At 43.4% G+C, this 22,924-nt stretch overlaps 1 long non-coding RNA gene across 7 annotated transcripts; it reads left to right on the forward strand.

The window, feature by feature from the left end:
* The first annotated feature begins 1,648 nt into the window (after positions 1-1,648).
* On the forward strand, positions 1,649-19,468 carry LOC144314397 (uncharacterized). 7 transcript variants are annotated; one of them, XR_013380269.1, is made up of 6 exons: positions 1,649-1,721; positions 3,634-3,777; positions 6,274-6,349; positions 9,762-9,889; positions 10,481-11,528; positions 18,642-19,468. It is a non-coding gene; the product is annotated as an uncharacterized LOC144314397 (long non-coding RNA). The 7 variants fall into 7 exon arrangements; XR_013380272.1 differs by having other exon boundaries at positions 11,444-11,528; XR_013380268.1 differs by lacking the exon at positions 18,642-19,468 and adding an exon at positions 12,416-13,521.
* The last annotated feature ends 3,456 nt before the right edge of the window (positions 19,469-22,924 follow it).

The following is a 22,924-nucleotide window of genomic DNA, read 5'->3' on the forward strand; positions in this document are numbered from 1 at the left end:
TACAAATGCTTACTCCTAGCTTTTGTATTTATCTAGTCATGTACTAGTAACAAACAGTCCATAGGCTCATACCACCTGGGGCACCACACCACACCTTGAGTTACAGCTCTTGGCTGAAGAACATCAGGGATTTTAAGATCCAGTCATGGACCAGGCTGCTGTCTTAGCCTGGGAGTTTGCAGGTGCTTCCATCTACCTTTGTAGATAATTAGCTTTTGGAAACTACAGGCCCAGGAGAAGACACTGCATTTCTTTTTCAGCTTCCTTTTACAGGAGGGGACATGCTAGCAGAGTCCCTAGTTTCAAGAAGTGAAGCTGATTTGGTTCTCAGCCTCCCAGAAGTGGAAATGAACACCTAGCAGACCTGTGCATGTAGCCCTATTCATGTCTCTGTGCTTCTGTTTTGGTTCTAGTCTATGGGCATGCAGACGCTGTTTGGTGCAATAGTTCGACATTTTCAGTTTTCTCGTTTCAATTGTACATATTGTAGCAGAAAATAAACAGCTGCCTTCTAATGTCCTCTGCCTTCCTGCTTAAAACAGAGCCCCAGTTAGTCATCTATCTGTTCTCTTGCTCAGGGTCTGGCTCTTCAAGGAAGTCTAGCTCCAGTTCCAGATACAAAAAGAGATGGTCATTGACTTAAATTGGTCATGTGACACATTCTAGCCAATAAGATGGGAAAAGAAACCTGGAGGTTTCTGGGAAAGTTTTCCTTTCTCAAAATGAGGCATAAAGAAGAAATCATCTTATTTTCTCTATAAGTCAACCTGAAGACAAAGCCAGTACACTAAAGAGTTCAGAACTGAAAAATGAAAGGTCTTTGGTGATGATACTGTCCAGTCACTGAATTAGCCAACCCAGAAGCCACCCTCCTTCATTACCTCCATGATGTGGTATGAAGAATTTGCTTATACTTTGAGCTGATTTGAGTTGAGGTTCTTCTGTGCCTTGCAGCTGAAGGTATCCTAACCCATGCACCTCTTATCGCTATTTGATTGCAATTGTTCTTATGTAACTTTGAGGATAATTCATGGTGATACAAGCATAGGAGATAACTCAAAATTTTTAAATATTCAAATACTTTAGGAGAATTGCCTAATGGATTGATAAGAATTTTCTAGTTAGTCTATTGAAATTGATTGGTGGGGCAGCCCGGGGGTGGCTCAGCAGTTTAGCGCTGCCTTCAGCCCAGGGTGTGATCCTGGAGACCTGGGATCGAGTCCCACATCGGGCTCCCTGCATGAAGCCTGCCTCTCCCTCTGCCTGTGTCTCTGCCTCTATGTCTCTCATGCATAAGTAAATAAAATCTTTAAAAAAAAAAAAAAAGAAAGAAAGAAAAAAAGAAAGAAATTGATTGGTGGATGGGAATTTTCTGAAGCGTCCTCCATTTTAGCCAACATTTATTTGGTGCCTATTAATTACCACACCCCACAACAGAAGCCATGGGGGTGATTAAAGAAGGTAAAGACGGGTGTTTTGCCCTTAAGGACCCCAACTAGACAGACAAGACTTATAATAACAATATGCAATAGAATGATCTGTCCACATGAGGAAGACATACAACAAATTATGTAGGGGGTCAGGAAAAAGAACAGAGTTACATAAACATTCTCAATGAATGTTTGTTTACATTGATTGCTTAGTTACCAAATTCCTTCTCAATTGATCAAGGCTAAATCCCACCCTTGCCCATACTCAAATGATATAAATGCTGAGCTAAGGTAAAACAGATTGTTGACTATTTTCTCTATATAATCAGATAAATTGAAGAATTATTTCCAACTCAAAGTCTCTAGTTAGCATGTCTTTGAATACAAGTGAAGCAGTTATCAAATTTGAAGAAATATTCCTTGGGGTGGTGTGTTCATTAAATGTGTAACTTTGTCAGAGCGCCACCACATTACGGATTTTTTTACAGCCAAGTGGTGAGAAAAGTACCTTTGGAATAGTTACTCACCAACAACATATAAAGTGAAAATTGCGCGTGTTCTCAAATCTTTACACATTTCTCTGACTGATCATTGGTTCCTTAGAATGTTGGAGATTTGTGTGAAGCATGCCTTCAGGCTACATATGTTAAAAGTTAACAGGAAAATGTGTACCAGAAATCGAATGTAAGATTGTCTTAGATTCTTAGATCCATTCTTCAATGTGCCTGTTTCTCCAGCTGAGTGAGTAGTGGTTTCTAGAAAGCTGAATATGGACCAGCAACCAAGTGTTTGTGTGGAGAAGAAATGCTGGCAAAGCTGACCCATTTTATGATTGTTTGTGAAGACAAATGTCTATATTTTCATTTTCCATGCTGCCTGCAGAGTAGCTTGATTTTTTTTTATCTTTTTTTTTTTTTTAAGGAAACTGCTATTTTATTCTTTTAAACATATAATAGAATGGGATAAATGAGGGGATCCCTGGGTGGCTCAGTGGTTTAGTGCCTGCCTTTGGCCCAGGGCGCGATCCTGGAGTCCCAGGATCCAGTCCTGCGTCGGGCTCCCGGCATGGAGCCTGCTTCTCCCTCCTCCTGTGTCTCTGCCTCTCTCTCTCTCTCTGTCTATCATAAATAAATAAATAAATAAATAAATAAATAAATAAATAAATCTTAAAAAAAAAACAAGAAAGGAATAAATAAATATATAGGAAAATACAGAAGGGATGAAAGTCCACATAATATATGGGCAGAAATGTGTTTTAAGTATATCTTTATAATAAAGAGCTTTCCAAAGTCCAACCAATAGCCACTTGATTTTGAGTAGCCAGCACTACATCAGAAAACAGACAACGGGCAAAGCATCCTTCTGAAGCTGTGCAATGGAAGCCGAGCTGTCAGCTACTTCTCTGATCAATTATCTTTGTCTGCTCAGCATACCCAGTGCGTACCTTCAGTGCCATCAACACAAATGCCAAGATTAGAAACAACTGGATGGAGAACAACTAAGGAAAATGGAGTCTGAAAAACCACAGAGGCCAAGATATAGAAAATAATGATTTTTTAAAGAATTGATAATCCAACAGGAGTGGTGATTGGTTTAGTCATGTCACAATGTGGTTAATTTGAGAATATCCTGGTAAAATTAAAAGTGTGTTTACCCTATGTTCCAGGAATTGACTTCTCCATATTTATCCTAGAAAAATACATGTGGCCAGGGATTCCTGGGTGGCTCAGTCAGTTAAGTGTATGCCCAGGGTCCCGGGATCAAGCCCGGCATCAGGTTCCCTACTCAGGGACTCAGGCTCAGGGAATCTGCTCCTCCCTCTCCCTTTGCACCTCCCCCCCTCCACACACACACACACACTGCCCATGCTCTCTCTCTCTCACTCTCTCAAATAAATAAATACAATATTAAAAAAAATAAAAGAAAAATTCATGTGGCCAAAAACAGGTACAGGGTGTTCATAAGAGACAAAAAAAAAAAAAGAGGGCCATGAGTCAAGTATCCATCAACACAAAAATTGTTAAATAAACCATTACTCATACACAGCAGTTAAATATAATAAAGTGAATCTATATTTGTCAACATGGAATCTCCTTTAAGATACAAGAATGAATGGGAAAAGATAATTTCAGAGTAACATATACAGCTGAAATGTCTATATGTTAAGTCAATAGATCATAAAACAGTACTATTTCTTTTCCAGGAGTACATCATTTCCTTATATGAAAAATCACAGAAGGCCTGGAAGTTCACCTCCCTAACTGGTTAATGGTATCTATGTCTGTGGAAGTAAGAGGAGGCCAAGATTAAAGAGAAAGGGATTTAAAGGGGTGTTATACCTTTATTTGTAAGTTTTTGATTTTTTTATATCCTTTATTTTTATGTACATCATATACACATGACTTATAAAATCAAAATAGATAAACAAACAGAAAACAATGCAACTTTGTGTTCAAGTTTAAATCTATCCAATGTATAGGTCAGATTTGCTCAATATCCTTTGAGGTTCAGCTGCCTTGAGCTGATGGCATGATTCTGAGCCTGGAAGATTCTTAGAAAGAGAGAACAGTGGTAGAGTGAAAGCCTCTTCCCACTCTCCTCTTCATGCCTGTACTGGGGCAAAATCAAACATTCCATAGAAATTAGAGTGGGCCTGATGAGCTCTGCTTCTTTAGTACCTCTTGGCTTTGAGTTGCCTGTACGTTGTGTCACACAACATTTCACCACTCTTATCAAATCTCCGAGGTCAACAATGAACTTTTGAAGAGTCCATCAGTGTTCTCAGATGGAACAGGGATTATGCACAAGCTAGCTGGCAGAGAGTCAAGGAATGTCAGATGCACCAGAGGTCCATGGGCTGAACTAGGACTTTTCCAGTTCCACCACGGGAAATCTTGACAGTGGATGACAAATACACTAGCAGGAGACCCAAGGGATATGCTGATATGGGATCAGCAATAGTTTTTCAAAAGAGAGGTGTTCTCTTTCCCTTAGAGTTTCTGAAACTATTGGTGGCCATGTTGCTCCTACAAGGGAAGGGAGCCAAATACAGCAGAAAAATGAGACGTGGCAAAGAAAACAATTTTCACAGCACTGATCCTCTCTTCTGCATCTAATCATACCTTAAGGTAGAAATACCTATGGACTTTTTAACTATGTGAGCCAATAATTTCCCTGTTATACTGAATTCTTTATCCCCAAATATGTCTTTTCTAATACTTCCATCCTACTGAGGCCACCTCAGAGATCTCTGAGGGCTAATGACATAACGAGTGCAAGATGAAACCCACTCTGGCTTCGTCTTGATTTAGTGGTGGACACAGACCACAGTTTTGATGTCCAGGGACTGGAAGCATGAGGGACTTCTGTAAGGAAAAGGCAGTTGTCAGAAGTCAGAGGGACTGTTCAGAAGGGGATTTCTGCTCAAAGCTGGGGCATGTCATTCTCAGTGTAGCTGGCCAACTTAAGGTACACAGAAATCCAACCCAGATCCCGGAGAGCCAAAGTATATGACTCTCTCCAGTAGGTTTATATTTAATCCAAGGGAATTGAGCTCCACTGGCCACAATTTCCATTCATCTTCCCTGCTTCATAAAAGTCTTCTGTTCCCCTTCGGGAAAATGCACTCTAGTTTTGAAAAGGTGTTCACACACCGTATGCTGTATGATGCCCACTGCTGGTCTGTAAAGGATCCTGGTTGGGAATGGAACAAGAATCTCCCTTTTAGAAATGAACTTAGGCTCAGTGGTTTCCTTAAGGTCCCCAAATAAAACCCTCCCATGGTCACCTTTGTCATTGAAGGCCATGGATACAATCATCCATGGTGTTCCTGGCTTTTCCTGGTTTGGTCCCAACTGCTTCTCCCCACCCCTTTAACCCAATTTTACCACAACTCTTCCTCCTGCATCAGCACCACCTGATTTATCATCTTGGTTCTTTGTACTCCTGATCTTTACCCAGCTAGCTTCTCCTCACCCTCCAGGTCTCAACTCAGACTTTTCTGCTCTCCACACTCTTCTTCCTCAGGAAAACCTCAGTGTTGCTATTAAGACCTTTCAGTTGACTGATTGGATGAGGTCCACTCTGATTGTCAAGAATAATCTCCTCTAATTAAAATCAACTGATTCTAGTTATGAGCCACAGCTACCAAATACCTTCATGGCAACACCTGGATTTTAATGGAATAACTGGGTACTAAAACCTAGCCAAACTGATGCATAAAACTGACCATCACATCTGGGGCCTACATAACGTTTTCCCATGCCACAGGAAAGGAGGTTCCATGATGAGAGAGGTCTTGTCTGTCCTCACCACTGTTGTATTCCTGATACTTGGTTGCATAAGTGAGCAAGTTGCAGGCAGATGTTTTCCTCCTGATAGTCCAGATAAACGCAGGTGACATTTCAGGGTGGCCACAAGGTGGCATCTGCAGGAGGGTCCCTGAGCAGATATCTACCGCTCCCTAACTCAAAAGAAGCCAAGGCTTGGTGCCAGAAGTCTCCAAGAAGTTCTTGGTAGGCCTGGCCAGCTACCATGTGGGCCCTCCCCTACCCTCAGGGAGTAAAGTTGTACCTCTGCCCTTCTGGCTTTGGACTCCTCAGACTCGCTCAAGAGGTTGTCCCAAGATAACATCAGAGTTTCTCAGAAAGCCTGCTTGGGTGGAGTCCTGGAAAGCTGGCTTTGAAGACATCAGGCTATTGGCCCAGGATCATGTGGGAGGGGAAGCATCTAGGGCTGCTCCTTAGAAGGAGCCGAGAATGGCTGCTCTTTCCAACTGAGAAATCTAATAAGCCCTTGAGTAATAATTGGTCCCTGTTGACAGAGGGCTCTTCTGCTTTCACAGTGGCAGTGGCAGCACCGAGCTGCTCTGGGGGACCCTCTCCCCAGTGGCAAGAAAAGAATATGCCCAGCTGAGGCAGGTATGAGCATCTTCATTATCACCATATATAATAATATAATAGTTGGTTTGTATTAGGGCATATGATTGTTCTTGACAAACTTGACATAAGTAAATGCTATACACTTGAATGTACATGACATGCGTACACTAATTAAGTTCCACTTCTCTTTGGGATTCCTTGTAAGATTCTGCTGCTTAAAAATAAAGCCCGAGTACCACTCATTTTCTCCATCTCCTTAATTTTGAAGACATAATTTCAGACATGTAAGAAAAGAGGTTTGTCCAAGAATCACTGGTGTGAAATTGGGACTGTAACCAGGACACTGGCTGCACATCTCTCTCTGTACACTTGTTCTGGCCCAACCACCAATGCCCTCATATACGCCAACTAAATCTGAGGTAATGGAAGAGCTGGACAGCTTTATAACCACTATAATCATTTGATTTATATTTAATTTTTGTTTTCATGGCGAAACAAGGGGATTCTCACAGGCACTTACAAATGGTAAATGCCCATTTTACAATCTCAGAACCTCCAGTTTAGCCAAAATGGTAAGTTAAGCCATCTTCTAAGGTCTTCAGAGAAGGGAGTTAGCCTGGCAACACAACTTAACATGTTTGGGGTCAACTAACAGGCTAAAGTGTATGTTATTAATATGGTTAACAAACATCAAAAGGAATGTTTTGAGATCCCCTGACACACCTCCAAGTAAACTGTCTGAACATCCCCAGCTAGAGGATCTCCAGAGATTCCTCTGCCTCTACATGGCTCTACGTCTGATCACATGTTTATTGAGCACATACTGTGTGCTAGTCCCCGGAGAGAAAAGTGACTATAACACAAGCAGTCCCTTTTATATGAAGCATTTTTTACAACTTTCACGTAAGCTGTTTTCATGTATTATTTTCTTTCCTCCCCCTAAACCAACTTGCAATGTTTGTGCTATTATTCCCTTGTTTTATAAATGGAGACACTGAGACTTGGAGAAGTTATAGATTTTTCCAAGGATGACAGCTAGTAAATGGCATGCAGGATTCAAACCCACAACTGTCCACTCTGGATTGTTTGTTCAGAAGCATTTGGCCACAGTTTTTAGAGTTTGCCAAAACCTTGGATCAGAGCAGAGCCAGTCCTGAGTACTTCCTTCCTCCAGGAGGAAGATGGCATGGTACCCAGCCCCCTGAGGAAGGTGGTGACTAGATGCCTGCAGGCCCTTGCTCCTCTGGTTTGCTCTGATCCTGCTTCTCTCCTACCAGCTCGGGGCCAGCCCCGCCCCTAGGCTGCTGGCATGGCTGCCAGGTTCCCTCCACAGGGAAGAAGAAAGCCTCCCATTAGCAGGGGCTGTGGCTTGGAGCATCCCTGGGATGAGAAGCATCTGTTGCTGCTCCCATTGTTCCAGCTGAGAGCACGCTAATTGTCCTCTCCAAAGTTGGACTGCAGTCTCTTGCCAGAGGGAAATTATGGACCCTTTTTCAGCAGGGGAGCGTCCTTTCCGCAGCTGTCAGCTGAATGGCCCCAGGAGGAACGAGGGGGTGGGGAGGGAGGTCTCTCTGCATCCTGATCCACACTGGGAAGGAAAGTGAGCACAGCCCTGCGAGGAAGCAGGGCACCCACTGGAGAAATACCACCCACAAAATCACAGGCAACTACTCTTCTTGACCCTTCCCCTTGACTCTGTGGCATACCTGATGGCTACTGATACTGTAGGATAATTCAGGGGCTCAAGTGGAGGCAGCCTGATGGAGTGAAAAGTGTAGAACAGGCTTGGGAATCCAACTAAGGTGAGTTCAAATCCCAGCTTTGCCGCTCATTAACTTTGCCCTTGAGCAAATGACTCTTATTCATCGACCTTCCATGGAACTGGGAGGATGACCTAAGCCAATAAATATCAAATACCCGGCAGGTGCTCAATAAATGTGTTTTGTTATTATTATTGCTGCTACTATTTTTGTCATTAAATATACCTCTAAGGAGTTGATCACATGTGTCAAGACAGCCCACATACAGAAGGTCCCCCAAGTAAGGAGGTAAGAGGAGTGGACAGGGGCAGAATAGTACCATCAGTCATGTATATTCAAAAACAATATTTTAAGTTGCCTACAATCGTTCCAGGGACTGTTGGCTACTGAGAGCACCTAGCTGTCAACGAAAAGATCTCATTCTCTTAGGAAGTTCCAAAAGATGGGTGTCCTGAACTGGGGCTAGACGAGTAGCCCATGTTCTCAGATGTTGCTAAGTTCTACACATTAACTGATATCTGATCCCACAATTGCAGACCATCCCAGGAGGCCCTGAGAGTTCCTCTGTGCTACTTCACAGTGGGTCAGAGGAGAAATGAGGCTCATGCGAAAGCCATTGACATTCAACAAATATTTCTTAAGCTCCTACATTGTGCTAGAAGCCATATTGGTGCCGGTAACGGAGGAGAGAGCAAAACAGAATAACGTCATTCCGTATGCCACAGAGCTTAAAGTCTGGTAGAGAAAACAGATATCAATAAAATATTCCCACAAATGTATCATGTCAACCTGTGGCATGCTGTAAAGGTAAAGTATAGGCTGTGAATCCAAGTGCAACCAGAAGTCTCAATCAAGTCTGGACATGAGGGGAGGTAAGGCTGGCCCAAGGAAGGACACTCGGTGAGAGGTCCAGGATGAGTCAATAAAATGACACTGAATTGCATTCCAGAATAAAGAGGGCCCCAAGCAGAAAGAAGGTATGAGTGTAGGCCTGGAGAGATCAAGGAGGAAGCCATGCTTCTTCAGAGGATCCCAAAGTAGGCCAATGTCATCAGAACTCAGAAACCGGAGGGGGTGGGGTGAATAATAGAATGGAGAATAAATAACAGAAGGATATCTCAGCTCTGGTCATCTAGAAAATGGTCTCTGGCAAGAATGAAGATCTAGCCTCGCACTGAGATTGTACAAGCCCATGATGGTGAGGGGGAGATACGGGGGAGAGGTGGGGCAATGCAGACTTTGCTTTAGCACATGAGTTACACTTTGTCATAGACCACAAAGTGACATAGCAGGCAGCCCCCTCCCCGCTGGCTACAAGGAGGGACTGCACACTGGGACAGGCCACAGGACAGAGAAAGGGGATTTACCTGCCCAGCCCTCTCTCCCATTTACTGGTGGTGGAAACGATCACTTGCAGGTCACATCATCTCCTTCATGGGCACTCAGAGAGCCAGATTCCCCTCACCAGGATGCAGTATTTTGTGCCAGTCTGAAAGAGGAGGAAGGACCCAGTACACTGGGGCACAGAGGGAGCAGAGAGGAGGCCGTGGCCAGAATCTGAGGAGGCTCTTTGAGCTCTGTCTAGACTCAGGCAGAGAATGGTGTCTAGGGACGAGAGGAGAGGACCATTTACCCTTACTGGTTGCCGTAGCTGCTGGTATTCACTCATATCTGATTCTCGTTTCTTCCAGATGGATAACTACATTCCCCAAATCCTACCTTCATCAGTTATATCCCGGTGAGAGCATGTGACAGACCCTGGCCAATGGACTCCAGAGACAAATGATGCATGCATATGCATCACTTCAGGGTCTGGCTGGTAAACCCCCTGGAGACACCCCCCACCCACACCTGCAGCTATGGGACTAGAAGCCAGGTTTCCCAAGGCCATAGAAGATGGCTTGGAGGAATCAGGGGTGTGTGAATGCCCGGAACCTCAAGTCACTCCCTAGGAGATGGTCATTCTGGAGAGCTGCCCCACCAAAAACACTCCGCTGGCTTTTAGTTAGTGAGAAAGAAACTTAAATTAACTTAAGGCACTGAGACTAGGGGTTGTTTATTATAGGAAGTAACATCACTCTACCCTAACCAATACCTGAGCCCATGATGTTCTACAGGTACTATGCTAGGTTATCCCAGATAAATCTCATAACAACACCAAAAGAAGGAAGGTTTATCCTCATTTAGCCAATGAATAAGACAAGATTCAGAGAGGTTGTCACTTGCCCAAGATCACACAACAGGTTAAAGGAGAGTTTAGATATAAACCTAGTCCTGCCATACTCTTTCCACTAAGTATTTCTGCCTCCTCTTCTAGAGTGGGGATTGATATGGGAAGAGAGCATAGAGAAAGGCACACATCCTACAAGAGGCTTATCCTGGCCTTGACTGGGCTGCCCTATCCATGCAGGAGGGGTCCAGATGCTGGTTGACCATAATTCTTACTCCTGGAAAAACTGGAGTCAACTATCAGGGACAGAGACTCCAGAATAATCAGCAGGAACGACTCAGTCCCCCAGGGACTCCTCCCATGTGCTTCGTGGACAGAGTGGTGGAGAGACTGGGAGGGGCCTTGGAAGTAGCAACAAAAGGGGTTAAGAAAAAAAGAAATAAAAGAAAAAAAAAAACATTTAACCACAGTCAATGAAATTAGATAAAATTATCTGCTAGTCTTTATGTAAAGACCTAATGCTGCCCTCTACCATAAAGGCTCTATACAGCTTGTAAGATACAGTAAAATTAATTTTATATTGGGCTGCCAGGTGCTGTTAGAATAGCATGTTTATATAAGCAGCCCCAGAGCTTCAAACATTGAGTTGTAAAGGCCAAGTCTCAGTGAGTGGCTTAGCAAAGAGAAACTCAAATCCCTGCATTCCCCCTGGGGCAAAGTCTAGGCAATCTTTATGACTGTACACCCTGTTGGGTGTTTTTCCTCAAATAGTTCCTCCTGACAGCACCTGGCAGAGCCCTGAATGAGAATGGTGTGACCTGTCTCTGGGGTTTGCTTCACAGCAAGTTGGAAGTGAATTGGAAATGACTGTATTTGAAAACTTGGTAAAGAGAATACCTATATATAAAGACACAGATTAGACTTTCTCCAGCTTCAAATAAAAGAAGCCAGGATCATTGTAGGGAAGATGAAAATAAGCTGAGGCAGGCGTGATTGGAAAATCTCGAGACAGTGTTTGAAGCAGTGGCTCCCAGTCCAACAAAGGTGGTATACAGTTGTTGAGAGAGGAAGCCATGTCCCTTCACCTGCTTCCTTTGTGTAGATGGGCTCATGGAATATCACCAGTGGAATAAGAGCAGAAGGCATGAGTGGCTCTTTCAGACCTGTACCATCTCCCTTTCTCCTTCTGCTGGATTTTTGCAGAAAACCACAATCACCCGGAAATCACACATTGAATGACAGAGCCACAATGTGGAAGGAGCCTGGGTCTTTCCATTACTGCTTGGAGGTGAGGTAATAGCCAGTTAGGAAGATCTATTTTGGACATGATGTGGGTAGGAAATAAACTTTTATTATGTTTAAGTCATTCTATTTGGTTTTTGTTTTGTTTTGTTTTGTTTTTAGAGCAGCTAGGATTATCCTGAACAGTGACATTCAGCCCTAAGACTGGGGAATAGTATCTTTTTTTTTTTTTACATTCATTAATATGCAGCAAATATATTGTTGCTTTCCCTATTATGCCCATTGGAAATACTGCTAATTGATTATAGCATTTCTATCAGTCTTTATGTGATCTTGGAATCCTTAAAATTGAGATTACAGGGGATCCCTGGGTGGCTCAGCAGTTTAGCGCCTGCCTTCGGCCCATGGTGTGATCCTGGAGTCCCGGGATCGAGTCCCACATCAGGGTCCCTGCATGGAGCCTGCTTCTCCCTCTGCCTGTGTCTCTGCTTCTCTCTCTCTCTCTCTCTCTGTGTGTGTGTGTATGTGTGTGTCTCATGAGTAAATAAATAAATTCTTTAAAAAATTGAGATTACAGATGACTAAAGTGGGCACTCAAAATACTATCTGTTTGCTAAACCAGCATGACTATAAGCTTCTCAAGATAATGATTGAAATGCCCATCACTTAGCTTAGCATTTTGCTAACACGTACAGAGAAGCAGCTCAAAAATGTTAGTTGAATGAATGATAGGTGTTCTACCAAGAAGATCTTATTCTAATACATTTACAACCTTTCTTAGGCTAGAGAACTACCAAAAAACAAAATTCTCAGGATAATTCAACTCAGGAACTCAGGTTTAAGGCTCCTGATAGACTTGGAGTAGCCATGCCATGCTGGTAGGTCTATATTCACTGATAATCTCCCAATCTTCATTTCATCCTACCTACACAGAAAAAGAAATCCAGAATGTCCAGATATGCTTGAAGATCCAGTGTTGGGAAACGAGAGGTAGAAAAGTCCCAGTATTGTGTAGATGATGTCTTGAATACCATGACTAGATGGATTGTTTACCTGGAGAGTCCTCCAAGAATATATGTTCTCAGTGGTGATGATGGCCATCCCCTTTCTTTGTGTGACACCAATTCCAGCAGCAGGAACCCTCCACTTATAATTTTATGTGATCATTGAATCTATTTAAATAAAGAAAGCAGAGAGGAATTTACCCATTCAACAGATGAATAGAGAATCCTAGATGGAATACGACTTAACAATATCACAAAATATTAAAGAACAAGCTCAAGTCAAGAACCCAGGACTCAAAATTTCATCTTTCCATCCATTCATTGATTCAGCTAATGTTCATTAAGCACTAATTTGCTGAGCACTGTCCACCTCCAGGTATTGCTTAACACATCCTCATGCTATGCTTCCATAGTACAGACACATATATCTCTCTCCTGCTTAGTGTGTTGTAAAGCATGCCCCTTCCCCCTTCCCTCCCATCCTCTTCCAACCTGTGATGGACAAAATTATGGGAGGAGTGTCATATGGCAAGAAAGCATTGAACCTCACTTATGCACAGTCTGGAATTTGGCTGAAAGTACCTAAGTTCAAGAATTGGACAATGTTTAATGGCTCCCCAAGGACCTAGAAGCATTCTCTCAGTGCCTCAGCCTGGGCTTCAGATTTACAAATTGAGAAAGGCAGCTTTCGGTTCAGAGCCTGGATCCATAAACACCACAATCCAGCTTTACTGGCTATAAGCCATCACAGCATCTGGGATAAACATGGGACAATCTCACACAGACGCAGCCTGCTTGGTCACTACCACAGACATTGGGACACTCAGATTGAGAAGCTAGCTTCCATCCAAGGGTGCTTCCATCAAAGCAAGAAATAAAATGTGAGAGACTCTTCCAGAGGCCTTCAGTGGGGGCCAAGGATGACCACTGGTGGTCCAATCCTTCTACTCGTGCTAGTAGACCCAAATAAATATCAATTCCTTGACGTATCCCCAGAGGGAAGTAGGAATTCTCCTGGAAAGAACACGGTAGCATCATGAGGTGAAAATTATCAAAGGCGAATAAAATTTTTGAGATCCTGAAGCACATAACAATCTTAAAAAGAATATTAAGAAGTCCTTGGAAAACTTGCTTTTACAGTTCTCCAAGACTGCTCATCTAACCATGCTTTTCCCTCCCTGCAAGGTGTTCTCCACTCTATTCTTGATAAACTCTCAATGCCATTTGCATTTCAGGGTCCCTAGCATTGCATAAACATCCTGAAATGGATCTTCCCCTTTTATCTCTTTAAGCAAGTCTTTAATCAAATTCAAGTTTGGCACATAACCACTTCTTTCCTCCCAGCTTTCTTTTTTACATATGTACTTTAAAGATTTTTATTTATTTGAGAGAGAAACAGAATGAGCGAGTGGGGGGAGTGAGGGGCAGAAGGAGAGAGAAAATCTCAAATAGATAGAGTGTGGATCCCAAAATGGGGCTCCATCTCACTACCCTGAGATCACAACCTGGGCCAAAACCAGGAGTCAGATGCTTAACCCACTGAGCCACCCAGGTGCCCTTCCCCCCAACTTTCTAAGGCCCAGAAGGAGGGGCCCACACCACACTATTCATCCTGTCCCCAAAGTTTCTTGTTATTTTATGTGAGTTTTCCCATCTCTCCTCTGAAATGATACGCCTTGTGCCAAAGAGGCAGTGTATCTGAGACTCTTTAGTCCATAAACTAAGCACTCAATTTTTAAAAAAATTAAATGCTGTTGTTGCTGTGATTAATTTTCAGGCAATGGAGGAGGCCTTTAGCTTCACAGAATAGATGCTCTATTCTGAAGAGATTATCCAAATTTTGGATCTAAATGGATTTGCCATCTGCTGTGTACAGTTTTAAGTAGATAGATCCCCCATACAGGGAAGACTCTGGGCCATGGGACAATCTGTATAACCTTCCAAGGGACCCTGCATCTAGATCTGGTAACAGAAATGTTAGAAAAAGTGGCACCTTTTTTTTTTTTTCTTTTGAGAGAGAAAGCACAAGCAGGGGAAGGGGCAGAGGGAGAGGGAGGAGAAGCAGCCTCCCCGCTGAGCAGGGACCCCCACCGGGGGGCTTGATCCCAGGGTCCCAGGATCATGACCTGAGTCAAAGGCAGATGCTTAACCGATTGAGCCACCCAGGTGCCCCAGAAATGGTGACATCTTTGAAGATAAAGTAACCTAAGAGAAAGTGAAAGAACTCCTACTTTCTCAGTAATTTGTGGAGGTCTTGGAGGAGAGACTACATGCCCATAGGTCCCAAATCCAGAGGCCAGGCTCCATAAATGAACACACAGAGTTGTTGAGGAGGAAGCATCGATTGTGACAGTGGTGGCACATGTGCCTGCTGTCCCCACCAACTGGTGAAAGGCCCGAATCAATTGCCCCAGCTCTTTCACCACCACCCCCAACCCCAAGCTGGCTGAGGGCCAGGCCGACCTCCAACATTAAAACCGGCAAATGAGATCTGAGCCTTGATACACCCCCCCCCCCACCTTTTTTCCTCCCTCAAAGAGGATTTTGGTGCCAGCACCATATGTTGAAAAGGCCCAAGCGCAATCCTATTACCATTGCAGGAGGCATTAAATAATTACATTAATTTACCTAAATATGGAAAAAAATCTTTACAAATCAGGGACACTTGGCAGATTTTCCGGCTGCACATTTTTCCCTTGGCACAGTGCACTGTCCTGTCGGGTTCCTATTGCTACTTGGAGTGTTTCCTTTAATTGCGGGGCACATGGCTTCCCTTGTTCTGTTTAATTTTCTCGAAGCTGGTTCCATATTCTGGCTACAAACATTATAGGAAAAAAATGCCCACAAAAGTATGGATTGTGCTGGAGTGTACCCTAAGGGGGAATGCATAAAAATAGTAATTTCTTGTATATGAAACCTTTCCATGGCGGCCTTTCCGTAGATTGCTTTATGAAAAACAAGTTAAAGGGGTGGAAAGCAGGGGGTGGGGTGGGGGGCCGGGGAAGGAGAGCAAAAGAAAGGAATAAAACTGGGAATGAGAAAGGGGTTGTGCAGTGGTGTTGGAGGTGGGCCTTCTGCATTCCTTGTGTAGGGGAACTGCCCTGGACTCTTCTTTGGTGGACACCGCATAGAAATACCTCTTCCTTGGTCCATATTTTCACTGTCGGTGTTCACTGTGTCTGAATCCTGCACCTCCATAAATCACTGTGAAATTTGAAGGCTGGAGTGAGGATGACGTCTACACAGCCTGCCCTCCTTGATGCAGCATGACCTCACAGAAAGGCCTAAGGGATTGTCACCCACACAAGCCAACTGCAGATGCCAAGGAAAGTGAGCTCCCTGGCCCTTAAAAGTGCCTCCGACCCGGAGACTCCCTGGGATTCCCTTCCTTGGGACCAAGTCTTCCAGAAAATGCAAAAAGGCTCTGTGAAGGGGCAGATTCTTGTCTTGTGTTTCCAGTCCATCGCCTGCATATGTATATGCATCACAGAACTTGTATACTGCAGTAAAGTCTAATTGCTGGAAAGTTTGCTAAGGGCTTCCTCATGTGGAAGAGTGCCATGGCCCAGCCTGTGATAGCTCTTTCTAGACCACAGGGAAAAGAGCTGTGACCAAGATGGCCCCTCTGAGAGAGGGAGCCCATGGGCATTGGAGGTAGATGGCAACCATCAAATCCTTTCTCAGGACCCCTGAAATTGAACCTTCTCAGCTGTCTACTGACCTTGGGCCACTGTGTCTGAGGCCTTGAGGAAAATCGGGCCTCAGATGGGCCAAAGTAGCTGTAGAAACCTCAGTACTCTCGTAAGGTGACATGTACCTTTTTAAAAGGTGATTACGGGGCACCTGGGTGGCTCAGTGGTTGAGCATCTGCCTTCAACTCAGGGTGTGATCCTGGGGTCCTGGGATTAGTCCTGCATCAGGCTTCCTGCATGGAGCCTGCTTCTCCCTCTGCCTTGTCTCTCTCTCTCTTTCTCTTTCTCTCTCTCTCTGTGTGTGTGTGTCTCTCATGAATAAATAAATGAAATCTTTTTTTTAAAAAAAAAGGTGATTACATATGGTTAAGACTCTAGTAAAAAGACATTTGAGGAGGCAAGGAAGGGTGATTTTTTTTTTTTTTAAAGTTCCTACTTCCTCATCCAAAAGTAGGTGGTTCTGGCCCCACCTCACAGAACATTTACTGTTCTAAAGTCTGGATCTGGCAGGGCCTTGGACGAGGGACATCACAAAAGAGGTCATCTGGGTCTCTTCACCGCTGTTCCTGTGCACCTCTAGCCCATCGCACCGGTGATCTCTCTCTCTCTCTCTCTCTCTCTCTCCTGTGGTGAATTCCAGCAATAGCTCAGCATTAGCCTGGTGCCACTTCCTCCACAGTCTGTCAATGCTCACCTCGCAGCCTGGATGCTCCTTAGAAAGGCACCACCTTGGGAAACACCCCAAACCTGTTACCTCAGATTCCACAGAGTCCGCACGTGGACAACACCCTCAAGTGGCTTCCATTCACATCGAGTCCTCAGGGGCTGTAACGATGACACATCACGTACCTTTTAGCTCTACCCTCTGAGGTGTGGGAGAAGGTATGCTCAAGTAGGACAGTGAGCTGAAGGACAGGAAATCAAGATGGTGAAGCAGAGGGCTAGCAGCTCATAAAGCTGCATCCCCCCAACCCCCACCGCAGACCTGACTGGGCTTGAGGAGGAAGTCACCTGCATCCCAGAAGAGCCCTCTGTCAGGAGCTAGGGTATTTCCAAAGGCCGTGGGTTTCAGTAACCTGGGGATATAAAGACACAACCCCTTCCCTCTCTCTGCTTCCTTCCCTCTCTCTCCTTCCTCTTCTCTCTGCTCTCTGGGATGGACTAAATTGTGTGTCGCCCTCTCCCCAAAAGATATATTGAAGTCCTCACCCCCGGTACCTCATAAAATATGATTTTATTTGGAAACGGGATCATGGCAGATGTAATTAGTTAAGCTAAAGTCATACTGGAGCAGGGTGGAGCCCTTAATCCATTATGACTGGTGTCCTTATAAAAACAGACACCAAGGCAGACAGGAAGAGAAGATGGCCACGTGATGACAGAGGCAGAGATGGAAGTGATATATTTTCAAGCCAAGGATTGTTGGCAAACACCAGAGGGTGGGAGGGGCAAATAAGGATTCTCCTCTACAGGTTTCAAAGGGAAACTTGAATTTTGATTTTGGGCTTCCAGCCTTCAGAACTGAGAGATGATAAATTTCTCTTATTTTAAGCCACTCAGTTTGTGGTGCTGAATCAAGGCAGCCCCTAGGAAAACTAATGTAGTCTCCCATTTGTCAAACCCAGTGAAAGCAAGAGGATAAGGAAACCTGGCTAAAGCAGTTACTATAAGAGGGTGGGGAAAAGTGGAGAATGATCTGGAGAAACAGAGTATGCAAAAGACAGGAACTATCAGTCTACATTGATAGGAAAGTATTAGGTTAAAAGAAAAAAAACAGAAAGAAAATCTTTTGCAAGAGACATGTGGCTACTGGTGGTTCCCTTCTCTGGCTGCGTGAAAGAAACCTGTCTGTATATGTGAGCATGAGGCCAGCGCACAGAGGGACAGAGTATTGAGAATGAGATTCCCAAGTGACAAACATGATGATGTAATTTAAGCCCTTGATCCAGCAATACCTGAAGCCTCTCTCTTCTTTCACTTGAGATACTGTCTCCAAAGACCTAACTGCCAGAGAATAGTAATATATTTTACTTCATTCCATGGCTCTGATAAATGTAGGCATGCATATCGAGCCCTGGTTAATCTTGATATCTTTCCTAAGGGAAAGAAGGTGACACCTTCGAGACAGAAAATCTATTAGGAACCAACACATATGAAAGGAAGCTTTTCATAAACCAAATATCTAATTTCTTACAAATCTTTTTAGTGAAAAATCAGAAACAACCTAGATGCCCAAGAAAAGGCGATTAGTCAATTAAGTTTTCTACATTCATTCAATAAAGTTCTATTCAGGCAGAAAATTATGACATGAAATGTTAGTTTTTTAAATGCCATCTACAGAACCCCAGGGTTTCCCTGGAACCCATCATGGACGGAAGAGTGTGAGTGAGCACACCAGACTACTAATATCATAATCCTGATTTAATCGGAGCATTTTACTTTCATATGTTTTTATCTATCTAGATTCCAAATAGGATTTTCATTGAATGAAGAGTTCGAGGCAAGATCCATAAGTATGTCCATTGGGTTGAGAATACTCATTGTTGACCTTTTATCCACAAGGGTAGCATGAAAGAGTAACAAAGCAGAGGAGTCTGGGTTGGATGACAAGCACATCTGAGACTATTGTGGCAAACTTGGAGCTCATGTAAAACTGATCCATTGGATTAAGGGGCCAAGTGCACAGAGTAAATACCCTGACTGGGAGCAAGAAGAGCTGGGTTCTTGGACCTACTGTGTCACCAACAAGTGATGTGCCTGGGTAGACCCAAGACTCTGGGCTAGAATTTCCTTCTCTTCAAAGGGCAGGGGCTCTACCTTGATAGTCTCTTGAGATCGTCATGGACATATCAGCGTTCTTTCCTACTACAAAAAAACCTTATGTGACATCCAGAAGAAATTTCCCCAAATACCCATACTCATCCAGTCTGCATATCCATTCCTAACTTTGGCTTTTCTTATGTATTTGTAGCTCCTTCCTAAGATATGAATTGAATATGTGGGTAGAAATAGACTGTGATACGTATAATATTTTATTTAATCATCTCAACAACCCTGTGAACGAGGTTTCATCATTCCATATTCATTTCATAGAGGAGGAAGTTGAAACTCAGAGAGGGAAAGCAATTTGTCTAAGGTCATGCAGACAGTACACATTCAGAAGCAGGATTTAGAGTCCTAAGGAGCTTTTGGTTTTAGTGACTAGGTATCACAGAGCCAAAGGCCAACAAAGACATCTTATCAGACCTCAAATTTAACAGATTTGAAGATTTAAATAGCTACAGATAGAGATAATATGGAATAATGTATATATACTTATATGTATTTTATATATTTATGAAGCATAAATGTACATATATTTAAATTTTAAAAACATATTTAAAATAAGCGTACATTTATATGTTTCATAAACATATATTTTCATATATTTATAGAAAGATTTATCTATCTATATATCTCATAAATTTCTGTATCTCCATAGATGTCTATAGATATATGTCTATATATCCGTATCATCTATATATGTAAAGAGATTTATCTATCTAGAAAGAGATTTACCTATCTAGACAGCAATCTTTATCTAGAGGGATTATGTATCTATCTATCATCTATCTATCTATCTATCTATCTATCTATCTATCTATCTATCTATCATCTATCTACTGAGAGTAGTCAGTTGTTCTCCATTTTTACAAAATGGTAGAGCTAGAAAAGGTGGTTAATGATAGAGTCAAGCTTGTTCATTCCATATGGAACCGAAGCTCGGAGAGGGGATGATGTAACCCAAAGTCATACTGTTGGTTGACATCCCATCCAATCCCCACATGAAACTCTGATCTCTTAAATAAAAAAATCTTAACATTTCAATTGTCTACCTCACGCTATAACCCAACATGCACTTGCTATGCTTTGTGAGGTCTTAAAAAGGGTGAAATAACCCCCCCCCCAAATGTTTTAAAAAGCCTGTCTCTGAACTTCTGCTCACCTAATGAACTCATCGGATTTACCAGATGTACAAAAGTGAAACAAATCTGATGCACAATCAGTTAATCTTCCATCTTTCTTGGCGGGAGCTTCTGAAACAGCGGGAGGACAGTCCCCCAGCCTGCAGTGGTGTTACGGATCACAACGGAAGCATATTGTCATCAGATTAATTTTCCAACGCTCCTACCCCAACCACAAAATCCTGAGAGAACGAGTGTCAAATACACTTAATAATTGCATAATTATGACATCTGTTACTCTCCAGCACCTCTTAGTGGAAAATTAACTGAAGAAATAGCAGGTTCAAAGATGTGTTAACACTCTGATAGCAGATTTAATTGAAATATGACGGGGGAGGATAATGGAGATTAAATTAAGCTCTCAGATAATCATCTGACACAAAGATAATTGAGCCAGCCTCTGCCACGTTGATGAACGCTTCAGAGATGCTGTGCAGGGTGGCATTTCGAGTATCTTATCCTTCAGGCAAAATGGAATTCTTTTCCCTCCCCCCCGCCTTCCTCTCTCTCTCTTGTCATTCAACATTTGTATCCTCCAAATCGATAATGTGAACAGCAGCATAATTGGAAATAAAAGATGATCTGAAATCCACAGGAAATTAGGTTGAGGTGTGTGGAGGAAATACAGTTGCATCCTGGACACAGAGTGAGTTTTTATGAGTCCACTGTGAGAGGGGTGTGCCCCCGCCCAGCTGTCTCCCCAGGAGGGTTTTGCAATGCCTCTGTCCTCAGTGGAGAGGACATCCCATGGATGGATGAGACATCCATGTGCTTTTTCTCCTTGCCCAGGGAACATTTTCCATGCTTTGTAGGGCAAGCTCAGGATGTCAGGGGTGATGAGGGACTGCCCCCCATGCTGGAGGGTATGGGGTAAGCCTAAAGGGTAGCTAGCTCAGGAGTGGCTAGTGGTGAACTCCCTGCAGTGGGGTCTGGGAGGCTGGGGTAAGCTGCTGAAAGCAGAAAGTGGAAAACAGAATTCCAGCTGCTGTCATTGAAAGAGCCAGCTTCTAACAGCCCTAGAGGGTAGGTCTTCCCTATGTCTCCTTCCTCCAACTCAGGCAATATCTTCTCTAGAAGGACTGTGAGTGTTAAGCCACTAATTGAAAATGAAATGGCCCCTGACTCTACCAGTGCCCCAATTACTCTGAGTTTCAGGATTCGGGTTTCATACCCATGTGATTTATCTGCTTTATGAATGTGGGTCCAAGATAGTATGGCCACATCCTCTTTCAGAGCCCATTTAAGTACCTCCATCACATGTCCCTCCTATTCTCTTCTCCAGCATCATCTCACCCATGAACACCCCAAAAATGTCCTAGTTCTGGCCCATCCCAATGCAGTGACATAACTCAGAGGCACCCCCTTGAGGCTGGAGGATGCCATTGACACCAGCCAACTCGGAAGTTGACTGCCTAGCAGAAAACCACCAGGGCAAAATGGGGCCCTAAACCTAACATCTAGGATGGGGTGTCTTCCCTTTACTGGTGCAGCCAAGGCTGAAGCACATGATGCCGGCCAGGACTGGAATGAAAGGGTCTGGATAGAGCGTCTCCCTCCAAGTGCTCCCAAATCCTGGTTCAGATCCTGACCTTGGCAGGGAGTCAAGTTAATGGATAGTGGAGCCTGACAACCAAGGCATTTCCTTCAAAGTTGGTGGGAATATCCCTCTCCAAGTAGGCATCGTCACCCACACAGTGCCCCAGACAGTTGGGCAAGGGTCCGGAGTCCAGAGCCTCATAGTGGCAAAGCTCCCCTTTCACCATCTAGCCTTCTCTTTCATATCTTGCTGGGTTTAATTTTATGAGGCTTATTGCTCCCCCTAATTATTATCTCCAGGCAGGACCTACAATCCTGAAAGATTACTATAATGTTTAAAGCTGGGGAGATCCATAGGGTTCTCTGTTCTCATCTCCTCCCTGCCAGAAGACTTCCCTAAGTAAATGTTCCCAACTGCTGGATTTCAGCAGTAAATTTCATCTCATGCAACCCCCCTCCCCCCCCAGCTAATCTATGACGGAAGTTGGAAAAAAAAAAGTTTGGAGGATGGCTTTGTCCCATCTGTTCTATAATTTCTGCCCTAAATTGTTAATTTATTGAAGCATCAAAGAGCAAGGCATCTCATGAGAAGGCAACTGAAGGGATTGTTTTAATCACCCTCCTGCAGCCAGGTAATATGGCACCAGAAATTCCTTCCTAAGAGAAGATTCTTGACCCTCCTCTGACCTCCCTTTTTATCTGCAATATGGGTGTGTAGGGCCCATAAATCAATGGACCCACCTCCCTCTGCCCGGTCTGATGCTGTCACTGACACTGACTTGTAACAAAGAGGAGACTCTGCCTGGGGAAAATAGTAGAAAACCTTAATGGGTTCACAATGGTGACATGGTTTGTCGCTTCCACCCCTCTTAAGAATTTCTACAGTTCCTCTGAAAAGTTGATTGGTTTTTAAATTATGTATCATTTTGCCTTCTTGGGCAAATCGTACAATCAATGATCTGTTTTGCTGAGTATATAAATCCCTTTTACATATTTCAAAATAATATCTAATTAAAACGTCAAGGTTATAGCTCATGTGGCTGGAGTGGACAAGGCTCCACCTCCTCCTTCAGCCTCTCAAAGTAACATTTAAAATATGTCCTATAATTAGGAGTAATTATAAATTCCAATTAAAAAGAAACCCACACAATTCTGAAGATATTTTTCTTTGATGTTCCTGGTTTTAATTTATGTGCTTGTTGCACC

Source organism: Canis aureus, chromosome 5 (genome assembly GCF_053574225.1).
Source record: "Canis aureus isolate CA01 chromosome 5, VMU_Caureus_v.1.0, whole genome shotgun sequence".
In the NCBI taxonomy this organism is placed as follows: domain Eukaryota; kingdom Metazoa; phylum Chordata; class Mammalia; order Carnivora; family Canidae; genus Canis; species Canis aureus.